The sequence below is a fragment of the Mixophyes fleayi genome, chromosome 4 (genome assembly GCF_038048845.1).
Source record: "Mixophyes fleayi isolate aMixFle1 chromosome 4, aMixFle1.hap1, whole genome shotgun sequence".
Lineage (NCBI taxonomy): Eukaryota > Metazoa > Chordata > Amphibia > Anura > Limnodynastidae > Mixophyes > Mixophyes fleayi.
Window position 1 is genome coordinate 7,116,442 of NC_134405.1, and position 19,225 is coordinate 7,135,666.

Below are 19,225 nucleotides of genomic sequence, written 5' to 3' on the forward strand. Positions count from 1 at the left end.
AGACATGTTCTCACAGCTCTCGGTATATACCACACAGTACAGACATGTTCTCACAGCTCTCAGTATATACCACACAGTACAGACATGTTCTCACAGCTCTCAGTATATACCACACAGTACAGACATGTTCTCACAGCTCTCGGTATATACCACACAGTACAGACATGTTCTCACAGCTCTCAGTATGTACCACACAGTACAGATATGTTCTCACAGCTCTCGGTATATACTACACAGTACAGACATGTTCTCACAGTTCTCGGTATATACCACACAGTACAGACATGTTCTCACAGCTCTCAGTATGTACCACACAGTACAGACATGTTCTCACAGCTCTCAGTATATACCACACAGTACAGACATGTTCTCACAGCTCTCGGTATATACCACACAGTACAGACATGTTCTCACAGTTCTCAGTATATACCACACAGTACAGACATGTTCTCACAGCTCTCAGTATATACCACACAGTACAGACGTGTTCTCACAGCTCTCAGTATATACCACACAGTACAGACATGTTCTCACAGCTCTCAGTATACAGTGCCGTAACTAGACATTTTAGTGCCCTGGGCGAGACAGGGCACCGGCGCCCCCCATCTAAGTGGGAGTGGCATATGACAAGTGGGTGTGGCCAACCTAATGTGTGGGTGTGGCTAGAAATGTACTGAAAGAATTCTGATATGTATGCAAAAAATATATAGTGATAGGTATTGTAATATTTTATGCACTTAATACTCAAATAATTACAAATTATTAGATACATTTTATAAATCACCCCGAATTATACAGCTTTGCACCCTGAAGCAGAACCCTTCCCAAATATAAATATTGCACCCAAAAACAGAACACACCTTAATGCAGAGAGCAGTAGCCAAAGCAACACCCAGAGGCAGACCCTCCCTCACTTTTCAATCCCACTACAGAACATAGCAGCAAAATATAAAGCATCCTTTCAGCACAGTCGGCACTCAAAATCAAATGCAGCTTGTTACGCCCAGGATTTAAATCTAGCAGGATGGCTAGCATAGATGAAGAAACTGAAGCCATTAGAGGGATAGCAGGACCATGGTGCCCCTTTTGCTGCTAGCAGCAGCTTACAATGGGGCATTGTGACTTTTTTCAGGATCTGTGAAACAGCACACAGTAGACACTCCTAAAGTGAACAGGAGAGAACCCATAAACCATTCCACCCAAAAGTACAAGCTCTTTTTTGTACTTTACAATGCTTAACCACACACTACAAATACATAGCTTGCCCACACACACTACAAATACATAGACTGTCCACACACATAATATAAATACATTTTCACTTACCTTTCCATCGCCTTTATCTCTTCTGTTCTTCTTTCTCCTGTATTGCGCTGCTGCTGCTCCTATTTGCCCCAGCAGTGCTCCTCGCTGAATCCTCACTGAAAATTACGTCGGGCGTGATGACGTCACGCCCGACATACAGTGGGAGCGAGGAGACTGCCGGGAGGCGCCGGGAGGTCAGGTGACTTTTTTTATTTTTTTTAAATCTTTATTAACACTGCTGTAATTTTTTTTTTTACTATGCCGGCGGGGAGGGGATGGTAGCGGACGGCTGCTGCGCCCTCTTGGGTTTGCGCCCGGGGCGATGGCACCGCCCGCACCACCCTAGTTACGGCTCTGTCAGTATATACCACACAGTACAGACATGTTCTCACAGCTCTCGGTATATACCACACAGTACAGACATGTTCTCACAGCTCTCAGTATATACCACACAGTACAGATATGTTCTCACAGCTCTCGGTATATACCACACAGTACAGACATGTTCTCACAGCTCTCGGTATATACCACACAGTACAGACATGTTCTCACAGCTCTCAGTATATACCACACAGTACAGACATGTTCTCACAGCTCTCAGTATATACCACACAGTACAGACCTGTTCTCACAGCTCTCAGTATATACCACACAGTACAGACATGTTCTCACAGCTCTCGGTATATACCACACAGTACAGACATGTTCTCACAGCTCTCGGTATATACCACACAGTACAGACGTGTTCTCACAGCTCTCAGTATATACCACACAGTACAGACGTGTTCTCACAGCTCTCAGTATATACCACACAGTACAGATATGTTCTCACAGCTCTCAGTATGTACCACACAGTACAGACCTGTTCTCACAGCTCTCAGTATATACCACACAGTACAGACATGTTCTCACAGCTCTCCAGCCTCTTCTTGATTTGCACGCAGACAGTATTACATGGTGGCAGAAGGTTGGCTGTGATGGTACAAGGTCTCCTACACATAGATTCACTTGTCTTTAACGACGCCATCGGGGAGTCATGGCTCAAATTAAAGAAGGGATGGCGTGTATACTGATGTGTTGGACTCTGAGACAGATCATAAAAGGTACAGGAATACACCACGCTCAATTAGCTGGTGCTGAAGCTGTAGATAAAGCTGACACGTTTGTCTATTCAGAGGGGGCGGATCAGGAGGATCCAGACACACTAATAAATAAAATTGATGAGATCGGCTTACCAGTGAGAAATGTCATAGAGAACAGACATGCATTTAACACTGCTGTGCAGAGCCCCTCTGAAAGCATCCAGTCATATGCTGCCAGATTACTACCATGCAGCTGGCAGGGGCAAACGCAGGATTTGTAGAGGGGGGGTTTCCACACCACGCCACCAGTGGGCGTGGCTATAATATTAGACAGTGCTTGGCTGCTCTCCAACTCTTCCTATCCCCATAATATACATGGGCAATGCTGCGTGGACTACTGTTAGGTGCACGCAACTCTCCCTTTTCAAGCAGAGTTGCGTGAAGCGGGGGCAGGGTCCAGCCACCTCAATTATACAGTGCCCCAGGCTTGGAGGAGAGTTTCCAGGCACTAGGAACCCCCCTTCCCCCTCGGTTTGCCTATAGAATCAAGCTTTGTGCTTTCTTAAACATTTACAATGATATTTTATTATTTGTGTAATAGTATATGAGTAAACCTGCAATAACATGAAAAAAAAAAGAAGTTGTTAGTTGGGCAGGTAGTGGGGGCTGAAGGACACATCAGTTTCTGAAATGAACATTTTTCTTGTTCTTAGAAATTAAATGTAGCTTTAAAAATTGTTAAGAACTACTGGGGCAATTTACTAAAACATGTAACTTTTACATCTATCGTATTTATTTATTTATTTTACCACACTCGATGGGAAAAGCTGGAGGCAAACTTGCATCTGGCAAACTTTCCAAAGTAAATCACCTGCCAAGTAACAAGTTGTTGGATTGCTTACACCCTATCCCGAATACCTGACAAATAGGGTGTTTCAGCCAAAAAAGGAGTAATCATTATTTTATTGAGTTGGAATTATCCACGATATCCCTGTCAGTCGGGAGGGCAGCGCAGCGCACACTCTGGCAGCAATTGTCCTCTTGCGTTTTAGTACTAACTTTTTACATGCGTTGCGATTTGTTTGAAACATCACGTGACTGCTGCTAGCGCAGATGCTGAGGTTGTAGAATTGACTCCCTGGTGAACTGATTACCTGTTTCCATCATCCCATCTAGGGGCGCACGCAGGCCAAAAAAAACAAACAGCGAGAGAGCTGCTGCACATGCGCAGAAGCTCCGTTTCGGCAGCACTGTACTATATAGCAGCCGCGGCGCTGTCAAAGAAGCGTCCATGGCGGTACAGCACCGCCGCGGATGCTTCTTTGACAGCGCCGCGGCTGCTATAATAGTACAGTGCCACTATGTAGGGGCACTTCTTTAGCGGAGCGGAGGGGCTTCTGGAGACCCAGAAACCCCCCCCTGCGTGCGCCCCTGGCTGGTACCATATATAATATGGGATATACCAAGCATGGGTTTGTTTTTCTCTGGTTTTGTTTCAAAATATTGCCTTATTGTCACAGCAGCTGTCCATTAAACCTATTTAAGGCACATTTGGGTGTGGGTCACACACCATCCCTTGCTAGATATAAACCCCCTATACCTGGGAGGTGAGTGCATCTGATTTTAACTGCATTTGAATGGTGTTTAAAGCAAATAGGTCAGTGTAGGTCCTGCATATAATGAGGTGCCCTTGACGCTGGGATGCAGGCTTAAATGTTTTGATCAAAATATGAACTAACACCTCATGTTTTCAATTTGTTAGATACACATAGATATGCAGTGTAAAGGATAAGCGCTGACAACTGTCTTTATGTTTTTTTAGATTGAAATTATTAGCAAAGAAATGTAGATATGTGGGCTCATCAGGGACAGAATTGTGTGTGTGACTTATGATGATGTCACTCGTACGCATCTCCTGCAGACACTGGACACTGCTATGCACATATGCATGTTACATGAGTAGTCCCGCAAAATTGCAATAGAGTTAAAAAAAAAAAAAGAGTCTGATATATGTGACCTCCAGCAACACGAGCAGCAACAAACATGCTGTGTGAATTCCTATGAACGTCACAAATGTCCTGTCTTCAATAAATGCTGCAATTCCTGCGGTAAACAAAACCACTTTGCTAGCTGGTACAGGTCCAAGCCCACAGCTGATGACAGACAACACTACAGTGCACGTTCCAGCAGCCCGCTGCACCGAGTCCATATGGTAGATGCACCACCAGAAAACAATCCTGACACCAGTCTTCACTGTGAGAGTGTTGACCTCAGGGCTGAAAAGGGTGAAATATTTGCTACCATAGTTGATAAGGAGACAAATAACTCCAATCAAAATTAAAATTGACACTGATGCCAACCTATTGTCTGGCCAGATAATCAAGACTGTGGGTATGGCCACGTTTCACTTCATGTCCCGCTGCAGTTTCATATTGTTGATTGTAATGTCTAGAGATGGGCGGGCTCGGTTCCCCGAGATCCGAACCCACCCGAACTTCGCCTATCCGAGTACCGAGCCTGCTCGGCTCGGTACTCTCCCGCCCATTCGGATTTGAAATCGAGGCAAAACGTCATTGTGACGTCGTCAGATCTCGGAGCTCGGTTCTCGCGAGATTTGAAAAGCATAAATACCAGCCTCCACAGCAATACATCGCCATTTGACAGAGGGAGAGATCAGGGTTAGGTCACAGGCTGTATTAGAGCAGGGACAGAGCAATTATTGTATACCATATTCTTTCAATTATTATTGAAATTATGCTAGCAATTCTATTAGCAATTGTTAGAGCAGGAAGAGAGGAGGATAGAGGAGGCATTTTTTTTTTAATATTTTGCACTACAAGTGCTTTGGTGTGTTCCATATTCCCCAGTGTGAAACAATAATTTTTCTGGCTGCAAAAAGTCATATCTAGCAGCACTATCTATTTAATATTTTGCACTACAAGTACTTTGGGCTCATTAAAATGGATTCAAAGCAGTTCACATATGAGCAGGATCAGCAAGCAGGTGCTAGCACCAGTCCTGATGGTAGTGTTCCCAGTACATCATCTGGTAAAGCCTATGTAAAAGTACATAGTCTTTTTAAATCAGGCAAAAAAACACACCCAAATTTTTTTTTTTACTGTGTTGAAGCGAAAAAGAAGTGTAACTGAGGAAAAGTTAACTGCCGATAAAAAAAAAACTTCCAACATGCCATTCTACACACGCAGTGGCAAAGAAAGAATGAGTCCTTCGCCTTTCTCTATTAGTGCCAGCTCAAAAAATGTTACTGAGCCTTCTTCTTGTACGGTCACTCGTGATCAAGCAAGACCAAGTAATTTGAATTATAAAAGTGGTGCACAACTACTGTTACGCGTGAAATCGAGCTGCAAGAAAACAGTAAAGCAGTAGAGGAAAATATATGCTCAGAATCAGAAATTACACCAGAGTCCATCCAACAATGGTATGTGTATTTGTGAGCATTCTGATAGTGTACCCATAAAGAAGGGCCCTTTCAGCAGTTCTGCTGATGTGTGCCTGAACAGCCCGAGTATAGCCGGTGATACACCAATTGAGGATGCCACTTTAGAATTAGAAGAGCATGAGGGGGAGATTTGTGTAGGCTGTCGAAGTAATAATTAACAAAAACCCTATATTACCAATTAGTTCAATAGAACCAATAAACTGGAATTTTGTTTCTGTGTGTCTTTAAGAGAACGGAGAAAAACACATATTGCATAACAAGAGACATGTTAGTAATTTTCCATTACTGCACAATTCATGAGAAAAACAGATTAGATCATGGTCATATGATTTGTATTTAGCAATATCACCGGATATGTCCATATAAATGATCGTCCAATAGAATGTTATTTTAATGATAGAGTGCCAGCAGTGATGTAAGCTGGGAAGGTGCGTTTTAAAGTAAGAAGGAGTTTCATGTTCTATATGAGAATAAGTTAATCAAATATAGGGTGTCAATTGGCATTTGAGACCCTGGGCATATGTCTGCTTCATCCAGTATGGCTGTATCTATGTATTATTTTTTTTTAATAAATTATAGAAATATTATATTTTGGAAACCTGTTCATCTCATTTATTAAATTTAAAGAGACGGAAAGAAAATAACTTATACAAGGCGACGAGGGCGCTAATGAGGATGTTGATGATGCAGATAGATACCAAACTGCCTTTGTCCATTTCGTTTTATATAGTACAGTCTATGCAGGCTGCTTTTTTCTATTTAACTACAAATGGAGGGGGGTAGGGCTCATAGACAGCCACCAAACTGCCTTTGTCCATTTCTTTTTATATTCTACAGTCTAGACCGGCTGAATTGTTTTCTATTTTACTACTAGTGGAGAGGGGGTCTGATGCAGGCAGAAACCAAACTGCCTTTTCCATTTCTTTTTATATAGTACAGTCTATGCAGGCTGCTTTTTTCTATTTAACTACAAGTGGAGGGGGGGTGGGGCTCATAGACAGACACCAAACTACCTTTGTCCATTTCATTTGTACACTCAGATTAAAAAGGAACTGCTTGCCCTTGTTTTTGCCTGTCAAAAGTTTCACAAGTTCATCTATGGACATCCAGTGTTGGTTGAAACAGATCACTGATCACTCTTCTCCGCAAACTTATGCACACTGCTTCGGCGCTTATTCAACAGTTCATGTTCAAGCTCTAAAGGTACCATCTCAATGTGGTGTACAAGTGTGGAAAGGACCGCCACGTAGAGCACGCTTTATAGCGAGCTCACCTTACAGACTCAGGTGTCCCTGATGCTGACGATGACATGGATGTTATGGAGTATGATGTCCTCTCCTCCTGGAGCATGGAAGAGCTGCATGATGTTACACTCAGTGATGACCAAAGGTTGTTGCATGTTGTCCTGTATGGTTGGCCAAGGATTTGCCTAATGAGCTGAAGTCATTCTTTGTTTTTAGGGACAAGTTAACTATCTCAGAGGGCATCAGCCTGCGTGGTCAGCAGTTTGTAATCCCATGTGCTTTCCAAGGATTTTATGCCCAACAGGCCCACCAGGGGCACCCCGGGTGGGAGGCCAGTTTGCAACAGGCTAAGGATGCATTGACCCTCTATGGCTGCTGGTAGTCTCTACTTGTGCCACATGCTATTCTCTACGGCCCCATCATGCCATAGAACCTCTCCTTGAGGTACCTGACCTCGCTTGGTCTATCGTTGCTGCAGATCTTTTGTGTTGAGGGGGAAAGATCACCTTGTTTTAGTGGACTCATATTCCGGTTGGTTCGAGATAGACTATGTTCCTGAACTGAAGAGGCCACAGTCATTAACAAAATGAAAAGACACTACTCTACCCATGGTATACCATGCAAGTTGCTCACTGACAACGCCATGCAGATCATGAGTAGTGAGTTTCAGTCTTTCACCAATGAATGGGACAACTCACATGTCACTAGCAGTCCTCGCTATCCACAATCTAATGGACTAGCACCTGTTAATGCTACAGAGCAGTTTCAGACGTATTCATGGCGCTCCTTAATTTGACAAAAAAGGAAAGAAAAGATGTGCATATAGGGAGGGGCACTCCAAAAAGGTGAAATTTTTTCTCTCCTTTTTTGTTTAATTCATTAATATGTGCTATGGGAGCACCCCATAGAAGTCTCCTAGGCATTTGCATTAATTAATGCTACTAAGCAGGTCTTCATATATATCTGGTGCTGTCTTCATACCTTCTTTTGTGCTCCTTAATTTGAGAAATACCCCAAGGGATGAACTCCATTCTCCCTCTCAACGCCTTCTGTCCATATGCACTGGCACTATCATCCCTGCCACCAAAGCCAAGCTTACAGTCATAGCTAAAAGTTTTCAGAATGACACAAATAATATTTTTCACAAAGTCTGCTGCCTCTGTTTTAATGATGGCTATTTGCATATACTCCAGAATGTCAAGAAGAGTGATCAGATGAATTGCAATTAATTTCAAAGTCCCTCTTTGCCATGATAATGAACTTTATCCCCAAAACAACATTTCCAATGCATTTCAGCTCTGCCACAAAAGGACCAGCTGACATCAGGTCAGTGATTCTCTCGTTAACACAGGTGAGAGTGTTGACGAGGACAGGGTTGGAGATCACTCTGTCATGCTGATTGAGTTAGAATAACAGACTGGAAGCTTTAAAAGGAGGGTGGTGCTTGAAATCATTGTTCTTCCTCTGTTAACCATGGTGACCTGCAAAGAAACATGTGTAGTCATCATTGCTTTGCACAAAAAAGGGCTTCACAGGAAAGGATATTGCTGCTAGTAAGATTCCACCTAAATCAACCATTTATCGGATCTTCAAGAACTTCAAGGATAAAGGTTCAATAGTTGTGAAGAAGGCTTCAGGATGCTCAAGAATGTCCAGCAAGTGCCGGGACCATCTCCTATAGTTGATTCAGCTGTGGGATCGGGCACCACCAGCGCAGAACTTGCTCAGGAATGGCAGCAGGCAGGAGTGAGTGCATTTGCATGCACAGTGAGGTGAAGACTTTTGGAGGATGGCCTGGTGTCAAGAAAGCCAGCAAAGAAGCCACATCTCTCAAGGAAAAACATCAAGGACAGACTGATATTCTGCAAACGGTACAGGGATTGGACTGCTAAGGACTGGGATAAAGTCATTTTCTCAGATAAATCCCCTTTCAGATTGATTGCGTTTCTTTTGGGTAACTGTCCCTGCTAGTCTACCCCCTTGCTGGTAGACCTGTGCTGGTACCCCTGACCTCTCGCCTTCAGATCAGGGTTGCTGTGGATGGTTCCCCTTTGGCCTATCACACTGGCCAGAGCTGCAGGTAGCAGGCAGAGCGTTGGTACTGGAATGCTGGGTCCAAACCTCAGAACAGCCAGAAAAAAGATTAAACTTGGGTCTAATCTGCAGGTCACAGAAATTACAGCAGAGAAGAAGTTGTTAAGCAGGATCTTGAAGCTCAAGTGTCCTAAGAAGGACAGTTCCCACCGGTTTAAGGTACGAGTGATCTTTCTAGAAGTACAGATGGTATAATAATACCTTTCAGTGCACAACGGCTCTCTTTTTATACAGTTTTGACATAACTCCTGGCAGGGGGTAAGCAATCATCATCATTTATTTACATAGCGCCAGCAAATTTCGTAGCGCAAGCCCCCTGATCCGGCCAGGCGCCAATGTGTCTGACATCACATCAGATGATTTAACATCAGGATGCAATATGATTTCCCCAAACCTGGATTTACAGGCAATGCAAAGTCAACAATATTTACACTAATGGGGGACAGGATCTAAGATGCAGCCACACCCAGTCTCGGACTGGGACATGAAGGGTAGGGGCCCACCAGAGGGGCTGTGGCCAGCCGCCTGAGTGTGAGACTAGAGGGCCAGCCCAGAGAGGACATGACTAGTGCCATATTGTAGCATATAAGAATTGAGTGTATATAAAAAGTGCACAGTCTGGACCCCAGATCCTAGATCGGAACAAAGGGGAACAGACACCCAAGATCAGGACTGTCCCAACAGAATCAGGACAGTTGACAGCTATCCTGCTCTCTCCTACCTGTTCTTTCAGCTTTCACTTCCTGGTGTCTTAACTCCGTAGCTGCTTATCTAGATCCTGGAATGTTGGGCTCCTGTTTGGGGAAAAAAGGATAGGTATAAGAAATATGAAAAGCCAGGCCATGAGTGAACACTTTAGACATTTAAAGGAACTGAATATTAGATACGAATGAAACTTGTGTTTCCATATAAATTACTATTTGGAAAAGAGATAAAGCATGTATGTAACTAAATCATGTATTATGTTAAATTTAAAATATGTATAAACCAACAACAGTGTGAGCTGTGTACAGAGAGAGAACCACAGGCAGCGTGAGCTGTGTACAGAGGGAGAGCCACAGGCAGCGTGAGCTGTGTACAGAGGGAAAACCACAGGCAGCGTGAGCTGTGTACAGAGGGAAAACCACAGGCAGCGTGTACGGGGTACAGAGGGAGAACCACAGGCAGCGTGTGCGGTGTACAGAGGGAGAACCACAGGCAGCGTGAGCGGGGTACAGAGGGAGAACCACAGGCAGCGTGACCGCTGTACAGAGGGAGAACCACAGGCAGCGTGAGCAGCGTACAGAGGGAGAATCTCCATGTTTCCAGAGGAAGGCACCTTTAGTCACACATGTCCCCCCCTCCAGCACCTTTAGTCACAAATGTCCCCCCCTCCAGCACCTTTAGTCACACATATCCCCCCTCCAGCAGCTTTAGTCACACATGTCCCCCCTCCAGCACCTCTAGTCACACATGTCCCCCTCCAGCACCTTTAGTCACACATGTCCCCCTCTCCAGCATCTTTAGTCACACATGTTCCCCACCAGCACCTTTAGTCACACATGCCCCCCCACGGCACCTTTAATCACACATGTCCCCCCCAGCACCTTTAGTCACACATGTCCCCCCCTCCAGCACCTTTAGTCACACATGTTCCCCACCAACACCTTTACTCACACATGTCCCCCCTCCAGCACCTTTAGTCACACATGTCCCCCCTCCAGCACCTTCAGTCACACATGTCCGCCCTCCAGCACCTTTAGTCACAAATGTCCCCCTCCAGCACCTTTAGTCACACATGTTCCCCACCAGCAACTTTAGTCACACATGTCCCCCCTCCAGCACCTTTAGTCACACATGTCCCCCCCCAGCACCTTTAGTCACACATGTCCCCCCTCCAGCACCTTTAGAAAAACACATGTCCCCCCTCCAGCACCTTTAGTCACACATGTCCCCCCCTCCAGCACCTTTAGTCACACATGTCCCCCCCGTCACCTTTAGTCACACATGTCGTCCCCCCCAGCACCTTTAGTCACACATGTCGTCATCCCCCAGCACCTTTAGTCACAAATGTCCCCCCTCCAGCACCTTTAGTCACACATGTTCCCCCCAGAACCTTTAGTCACACATGTCCCCCCCTCCAGCACCTTTAATCACACATGTCCCCCCTCCAGCACCTTTAGTCACACATGTCCCCCCCGTCACCTTTAGTCACACATGTCGTCCTCCCCAGCACCTTTACTCACACATGTTCACCCCCAGCACCTTTAGTCACACATGTCCTCCCCCTCCAGCACCTTTAGTCACACATGTTCCCCACCAGCACCTTTAGTCACACATGTCCCCCCACTCCAGCACCTTTAGTCACACATGTCCCCCCTCGAGCACCTTTAGACACACATGTCCCCCCTTCAGCACCTTTAGTCACACATGTCCCCTACTCCAGCACCTTTAGTCACACATGTCCCCCCCTCCAGCACCTTTAGTCACACATGTCCCCCCTCCAGCACCTTTAGTCACACATGTCCCCCCCCCGTCACCTTTAGTCACACATGTCGTCCTCCCCAGCACCTTTACTCACACATGTTCCCCCCCAGCACCTTTAGTCACACATGTCCCCCCTCCAGCACCTTTAGAAAAACACATGTCCCCCATCCAGCACCTTTAGTCACACATGTCCCCCCCTCCAGCACCTTTAGTCACACATGTCCCCCCGTCACCTTTAGTCACACATGTCGACCCCCCCAGCACCTTTAGTCACACATGTCGTCGTCCCCCAGCACCTTTAGTCACACATGTCCCCCCTCCAGCACCTTTAGTCGCACATGTTCCCCCCAGCACCTTTAGTCACACATGTCCCCCCCTCCAGCACCTTTAGTCACACATGTCCCCCCTCCAGCACCTTTAGTCACACATGCCCCCCCGTCACCTTTAGTCACACATGTCGTCCTCCCCAGCACCTTTACTCACACATGTTCCCCCCCAGCACCTTTAGTCACACATGTCCTCCCCCCTCCAGCACCTTTAGTCACACATGTTCCCCACCAGCACCTTTAGTCACACATGTCCCCCCACTCCAGCACCTTTAGTCACACATGTCCCCCCCCTCCAGCACCTTTAGACACACATGTCCCCCCCTTCAGCACCTTTAGTCACACATGTCCCCTACTCCAGCACCTTTAGTCACACATGTCCCCCCCTCCAGCACCTTTAGTCACACATGCCCCCCCAGCACCTTTAGTCACACATGTCCACCTCCAGCACCTTTAGTCACACATGTCCCCCCCTCCAGCACCTTTAGTCACACATGCCCCCCCAGCACCTTTAGTCACACATGTCCCCCCTCCAGCATCTTTAGTCACACATGTACCGTCCCCCTCCAGCACCTTTAGTCACACATGCCCCCCCAGCACCTTTAGTCACACATGTCCCCCTCCAGCACCTTTAGTCACACATGCCCCCCCTCTCCAGCACCTTTAGTCACATGTCCCCCCTCCAGCACCTTTAGTCACACATGTTCCCCACCAGCACCTTTAGTCACACATGTCCCCCCTCCAGCACCTTTAGTCACACATGTCCCCCCCTCCAGCACCTTTAGTCACACATGTTCCCCACCTACACCTTTAGTCACACATGTCCCCCCCTCCAGCACCTTTAGTCACACATGTTCCCCACCAGCACCTTTAGTCACACGTGTCCCCCCCTCCAGCACCTTTAGTCACACATGTCCCCCTCCAGCACCTTTAGTCACACATGTCCCCCCTCCAGCACCTTTAGTCACACATGTCCCCCCCCCCGTCACCTTTAGTCACACATGTCGTCCTCCCCAGCACCTTTACTCACACATGTTCCCCCCCAGCACCTTTAGTCACACATGTCCCCCCCCCTCCAGCACCTTTAGTCACACATGTTCCCCACCAGCACCTTTAGTCACACATGTCCCCCCTCCAGCACCTTTAGTCACACATGTCCCCCCTCCAGCACCTTTAGTCACACATGTCCCCCCCGTCACCTTTAGTCACACATTTCGTCCTCCCCAGCACCTTTACTCACACATGTTCCCCCCTCCAGCACCTTTAGTCACACATGTCCCCCCCCCTCCAGCACCTTTAGACACACATGTCCCCCCCTTCAGCACCTTTAGTCACACATGTCCCCTACTCCAGCACCTTTAGTCACGCATGTCCCCCCCTCCAGCACTTTTAGTCACACATGCCCCCCAGCACCTTTAGTCACACATGTCCCCCTCCAGCACCTTTAGTCACACATGTCCCCCCCCTCCAGCACCTTTAGTCACACATGCCCCCCCAGCACCTTTAGTCACACATGTCCCCCCTCCAGCACCTTTAGTCACACATGTCCCCCCTCCAGCACCTTTAGTCACACATGTCCCCCCCCCTCCAGCACCTTTAGTCACACATGTCCCCCCAGCACCTTTAGTCACACATGTCCCCCTCCAGCACCTTTAGTCACACATGTCCCCCCCCTCCAGCACCTTTAGTCACACATGCCCCCCCAGCACCTTTAGTCACACATGTCCCCCCTCCAGCACCTTTAGTCACACATGTCCCCCCCCTCCAGCGCCTTTAGTCACACATGCCCCCCCAGCACCTTTAGTCACACATGTCCCCCTCCAGCACCTTTAGTCACACATGTCCCCCCTCTCCAGCACCTTTAGTCACACATGTCCCCCCCTCCAGCACCTTTAGTCACACATGTAACCCACCAGCACCTTTAGTCACACATGTCCCCCCCTCCAGCACCTTTAGTCACACATGTTCCCCACCAGCACCTTTAGTCACACGTGTCCCCCCCCTCCAGCACCTTTAGTCACACGTGTCCCCCCCTCCAGCACCTTTAGTCACACATGTTCCCCACCTGCACCTTTAGTCACACGTGTCCCCCCCTCCAGCACCTTTAGTCACACATGTTCCCCACCAGCACCTTTAGTCACACGTGTCCCCCCCCTCCAGCACCTTTAGTCACACGTGTCCCCCCCTCCAGCACCTTTAGTCACACATGTTCCCCACCTGCACCTTTAGTCACACGTGTCCCCCCGCCTCCAGCACCTTTAGTCACACATGTTCCCCACCAGCACCTTTAGTCACACATGTTCCCCACCAGCACCTTTAGTCACACATGTCCCCCCTCCAGCACCTTTAGTCACACATGTCCCCCCTCCAGCACCTTTAGTCACACATGTCCCCCCTCCAGCACCTTTAGTCACACATGTCCCCCCCTCCAGCACCTTTAGTCACAAATTACCCCCCCCTCCAGCACCTTTAGTCACACATGTCCCCCCCAGCACCTTTAGTCACACATGCCCCCCCTCCAGCACCTTTAGTCACACATGTCCCCCTCCAGCACCTTTAGTCACACATGTCCCCCCACCCCAGCACCTTTAGTCACACATGTCCCCCCTAGCACCTTTAGTCACACATGTCCCCCCACCCCAGCACCTTTAGTCACACATGTCCCCCCCTCCAGCACCTTTAGTCACACATGTCCCCCCCATCCCTCCTTCTTACCTTGGCTCCTGCACTGGGCACCATGTGACCGCTGCAGTCACATGACCTGGTGATATCTAGTAATGACCTGACAGGGCCGGGAGGGGGCAGTACAGGGACCTCTGCGGAATATACTGGTACAATATATGACTGTATCCGTAACAAAGCATTTCTCACTCATTGCAGCTTTATAACCTGTTATTACTTTCTATGTATTTATTGTTCCTGACAGTAATTGTCCTGTATAATAATATTTCTTCTCTCCTCTGATGATGGAGGATCTCCAGGTACAGACACTGCCCGTCCTTCTACATAGATCTATACTGTGCTCCCGGCCTGAGCTCCGGGGGTGACGTCATGGGCACGTGTCATTACACAGAGAGATCTAGTCATAGAATCACTGTATTGTCCTCAGTGCGGGACAGCGGCTGCCATTTTCCCGTAGTCTCCCCAGACACTATTGGTATATGTACAGATATAACTCCGCCCCCGACAACAGCCTACACTGCAGAGGGGGCGTGGTCACATGATCTATCTGATGCCATCTTAGACCCTGGCGCGCTACATCCGGGCCCTGCACAAGACTGAGGTAATATCTCCCTATAATAATATATCAGACAGCGGGAATTACCCCCATAGAGTTACCCCATGTTTATGTGCAGCCTCCCGGCGATCAGGACTTCATACATGCGGCTGAGCTCTTACATCAGCTGCTACATAATCCTCATTGTGCTCCTGCTGCAGTCAGCAGAAGGCTGTTAGTAATAGCAGAGCTGGTTATTATAATGGCAGAGCTGTGAGAGACTTAATACCCAGACCAGCTACACCCCATACACCACAGAGGGGCTCACACACCATGACTAGCCCCCATCCCCTCCTTCTACCTCCATTACCCCGCATCCCCCCTACTATCACCTACTACCCAACCACCCCTCACCAAGTGTCACTAACACATAGCTTGTCTAGTGCTGGAGACTAGCCCCCATCCCCCTCCTTCTACCCCATTACCCCACATCCCCCTACTATCACCTCCTACCCAACCACCCCTCACCAAGTGTCACTAACACATAGCTTGTCTAGTGCTGGAGACTAGCCCCCATCCCCCTCCTTCTACCCCCATTACCCCACATCCTCCTACTATCACCTCCTACCCAACCACCCCTCACCAAGTGTCACTAACACATAGCTTGTCTACTGCTGGAGACTACCCCCCATCCCCCTCCTTCTACCCCCATTACCCCACATCCCCCTACTATCACCTCCTACCCAACCACCCCTCACCAAGTGTCACTAACACATAGCTTGTCTAGTGCTGGAGACTAGCCCCCATCCCCCTCCTTCTACCCCCATTACCTCACATCCCCCTACTATCACCTCCTACCCAACCACCCCTCACCAAGTGTCACTAACACATAGCTAGTCTAGTGCTAGAGACTAGCCCCCCATCCCCTCCTTCTACCCCCATTACACCACATCCCCCCTACTATCACCTCCTACCCAACCACCCCTCACCAAGTGTCACTAACACATAGCTTGTCTAGTGCTGGAGACTAGCCCCCATCCCCCTCCTTCTACCCCCATTACCCCACATCCCCCCTACTATCACCTCCTACCCAACCACCTCCTCACCAAGTGTCACTAACACATAGCTTGTCTAGTGCTGGAGACTAGCCCCCATCTCCTCCTTCTACCCCCATTACCCCACATCCCCCTACTATCACCTCCTACCCAACCACCCCCTCACCAAGTGTCACTAACACATAGCTTGTCTAGTGCTGGAGACTAGCCCCCATCCCCCTCCTTCTACCCCCATTACCTCACATCCCCCTACTATCACCTCCTACCCAACCACCCCTCACCAAGTGTCACTAACACATAGCTTGTCTAGTGCTGGAGACTAGCCCCCATCCCCTCCTTCTACCCCCATTACCCTACATCCCCCTACTATCACCTCCTACCCAACCACCCCTCACCAAGTGTCACTAACACATAGCTTGTCTAGTGCTGGAGACTAGCCCCCATCCCCTCCTTCTACCCCCATTACACCACATCTCCCTACTATCACCTCCTACCCAACCACCCCTCACCAAGTGTCACTAACACATAGCTCGTCTAGTGCTGGAGACTAGCCCCCATCCCCTCCTTCTACCCCCCATTACCCCACATCCCCCTACTATCACCTCCTACCCAACCACCCCTCACCAAGTGTCACTAACACATAGCTTGTCTAGTGCTGGAGACTAGCCCCCATCCCCCTCCTTCTACCCCATTACCCCACATCCCCCTACTATCACCTCCTACCCAACCACCCCTCACCAAGTGTCACTAACACATAGCTTGTCTAGTGCTGGAGACTAGCCCCCATCCCCCTCCTTCTACCCTCCATTACCCCACATCCCCCTACTATCACCTCCTACCCAACCACCCCCTCATCAAGTGTCACTAACACATAGCTTGTCTAGTGCTGGAGACTAGCCCCCATCCCCCTCCTTCTACCCTCCATTACCCCACATCCCCCTACTATCACCTCCTACCCAACCACCCCCTCACCAAGTGTCACTAACACATAGCTTGTCTAGTGCTGGAGACTAGCCCCCATCCCCCTCCTTCTACTCTCCATTACCCCACATCCCCCTACTATCACCTCCTACCCAACCACCCCTCACTTAGTGTCACTAACACATAGCTTGTCTAGTGCTGGAGACTAGCCCCCATCCCCCTCCTTCTACCCCATTACCTCACATCCCCCTTAATATCACCTCCTATCCAACCACCCCCTCACCAAATGCCACTAACACATAGCTTGTCTAGTGCTGGAGACTAGCCCCCATCCCCTCCTTCTACCTCCATTACCCCACATCCCCCTACTATCACCTCCTACCCAACCACCTCCTCACCAAGTGTCACTAACACATAGCTTGTCTAGTGCTGGAGACTAGCCCCCATCCCCTCCTTCTACCCCCATTACCCCACATCCCTCTACTATCACCTCCTACCCAACCACCCCTCACCAAGTGTCACTAACACATAGCTTGTCTAGTGCTGGAGACTAGCCCCCATCCCCCTCCTTCTACCCCCATTACCTCACATCCCCCTACTATCACCTCTTACCCAACCACCCCCTCACCAAGTGCTACTAACTCATAGCTTGTCTAGTGCTGGAGACTAGCCCCCATCCCCCTCCTTCTACCCCCATTACCCTACATCCCCCCTACTATCACCTCCTACCCAACCACCCCTCACCAAGTGTCACTAACACATAGCTTGTCTAGTGGTGGAGACTAGCCCCCACCCCCCTCCTTCTACCCCCATTACCTTACATCCCCCTACTATCACCTCTTACCCAACCACCTCCTCACCAAGTGCTACTAACTCATAGCTTGTCTAGTGCTGGAGACTAGCCCCCATCCCCCTCCTTCTACCTCCATTACCTCACATCCCCCTACTATCACCTCCTACCCAACCACCCCCTCACCAAGTGCCACTAACACATAGCTTGTCTAGTGCTGGAGACTAGCCCCATCCCCCTCCTTTTACCCCATTACCCCACACCCCCCGTACTATCACCTCCTACCCAAGTGCCACTAACACATAGCTTGTCTATTGCTGGAGACTAGCCCCCATCCCCTCTACTATCACCTCCTACCCAACCACCCCTCACCAAGTGCCACTAACACATAGCTTGTCTAGTGCTGGAGACTAGCCCCCATCCCCCTCCTACCCCACATCCCCCTACTATCACCTCCTACCCAACCACCCCCTCACCAAGTGTCACTAACACATAGCTTGTCTAGTGCTGGAGACTAGCCCCATCCCCCTCCTTCTACCCCATTACCCCACACCCCCCCTACTATCACCTCCTAGTGCTGGAGACTAGCCCCCATCCCCTCCTTCTACCCCCATTACCCCACATCCCACTACTATCACCTCCTACCCAACCACCCCCTCACCAAGTGTCACTAACACATAGCTTGTCTAGTGCTGGAGACTATCCCCCATCCCCCTCCTTCTACCCCCATTACCTCACATCCCCCTACTATCACCTACTACCCAACCACCCCCTCACCAAGTGTCACTAACACATAGCTTGTCTAGTGCTGGAGACTAGCCCCATCCCCCTCCTTCTACCCCATTACCCCACACCCCCCCTACTATCACCTCCTACCCAACCACCCCTCACCAAGTGCCACTAACACATAGCTTGTCTATTGCTGGAGACTAGCCCCCATCCCCTCCTTCTACCCCCATTATCCCACATCCCCTCTACTATCACCTCCTACCCAACCACCCCTCACCAAGTGTCACTAACACATAGCTTGTCTAGTGCTGGAGACTAGCCCCCATCCCCTCCTTCTACCCCCATTACCCCACATCCCTCCTACTATCACCTCTTACCCAACCACCCCTCACCAAGTGCCACTAACACATAGCTTGTCTAGTGCTGGAGACTAGCCCCCATCCTCTCCTACCCCCATTACCCCACATCCCCCTACTATCACCTCCTACCCAACCACCCCCTCACCAAGTGTCACTAACACATAGCTTGTCTAGTGC

The 19,225-nt window shown here is 48.9% G+C and overlaps 5 protein-coding genes across 6 annotated transcripts in view; 2 read left to right on the plus strand and 3 right to left on the minus strand.

The window, feature by feature from the left end:
* Nucleotides 1–15,025, minus strand: part of LOC142151007 (uncharacterized) — a 60,093-nt gene extending 45,068 nt beyond the window's left edge. The window contains exons 1-2 of the mRNA XM_075206266.1: nt 14,693–15,025; nt 9,907–9,979 (exon numbers count right to left, since the gene is read on the minus strand). The gene's annotated coding sequence lies outside the window, so the exon portion shown is untranslated. The remainder of the gene's footprint in view (nt 1–9,906; nt 9,980–14,692) is intronic.
* The window catches only part of LOC142150999 (uncharacterized), a 510,250-nt gene that overhangs the window by 188,250 nt on the left and 302,775 nt on the right, over nt 1–19,225 (minus strand). The gene's annotated exons all lie outside the window — the stretch shown is intronic.
* LOC142151006 (oocyte zinc finger protein XlCOF8.4-like) overlaps nt 1–19,225 on the minus strand; it is a 393,475-nt gene that overhangs the window by 143,175 nt on the left and 231,075 nt on the right. The gene's annotated exons all lie outside the window — the stretch shown is intronic.
* Nucleotides 1–19,225, plus strand: part of LOC142150996 (uncharacterized) — a 160,247-nt gene that overhangs the window by 124,817 nt on the left and 16,205 nt on the right. The gene's annotated exons all lie outside the window — the stretch shown is intronic.
* The window catches only part of LOC142150984 (uncharacterized), a 343,002-nt gene that overhangs the window by 75,657 nt on the left and 248,120 nt on the right, over nt 1–19,225 (plus strand). The gene's annotated exons all lie outside the window — the stretch shown is intronic.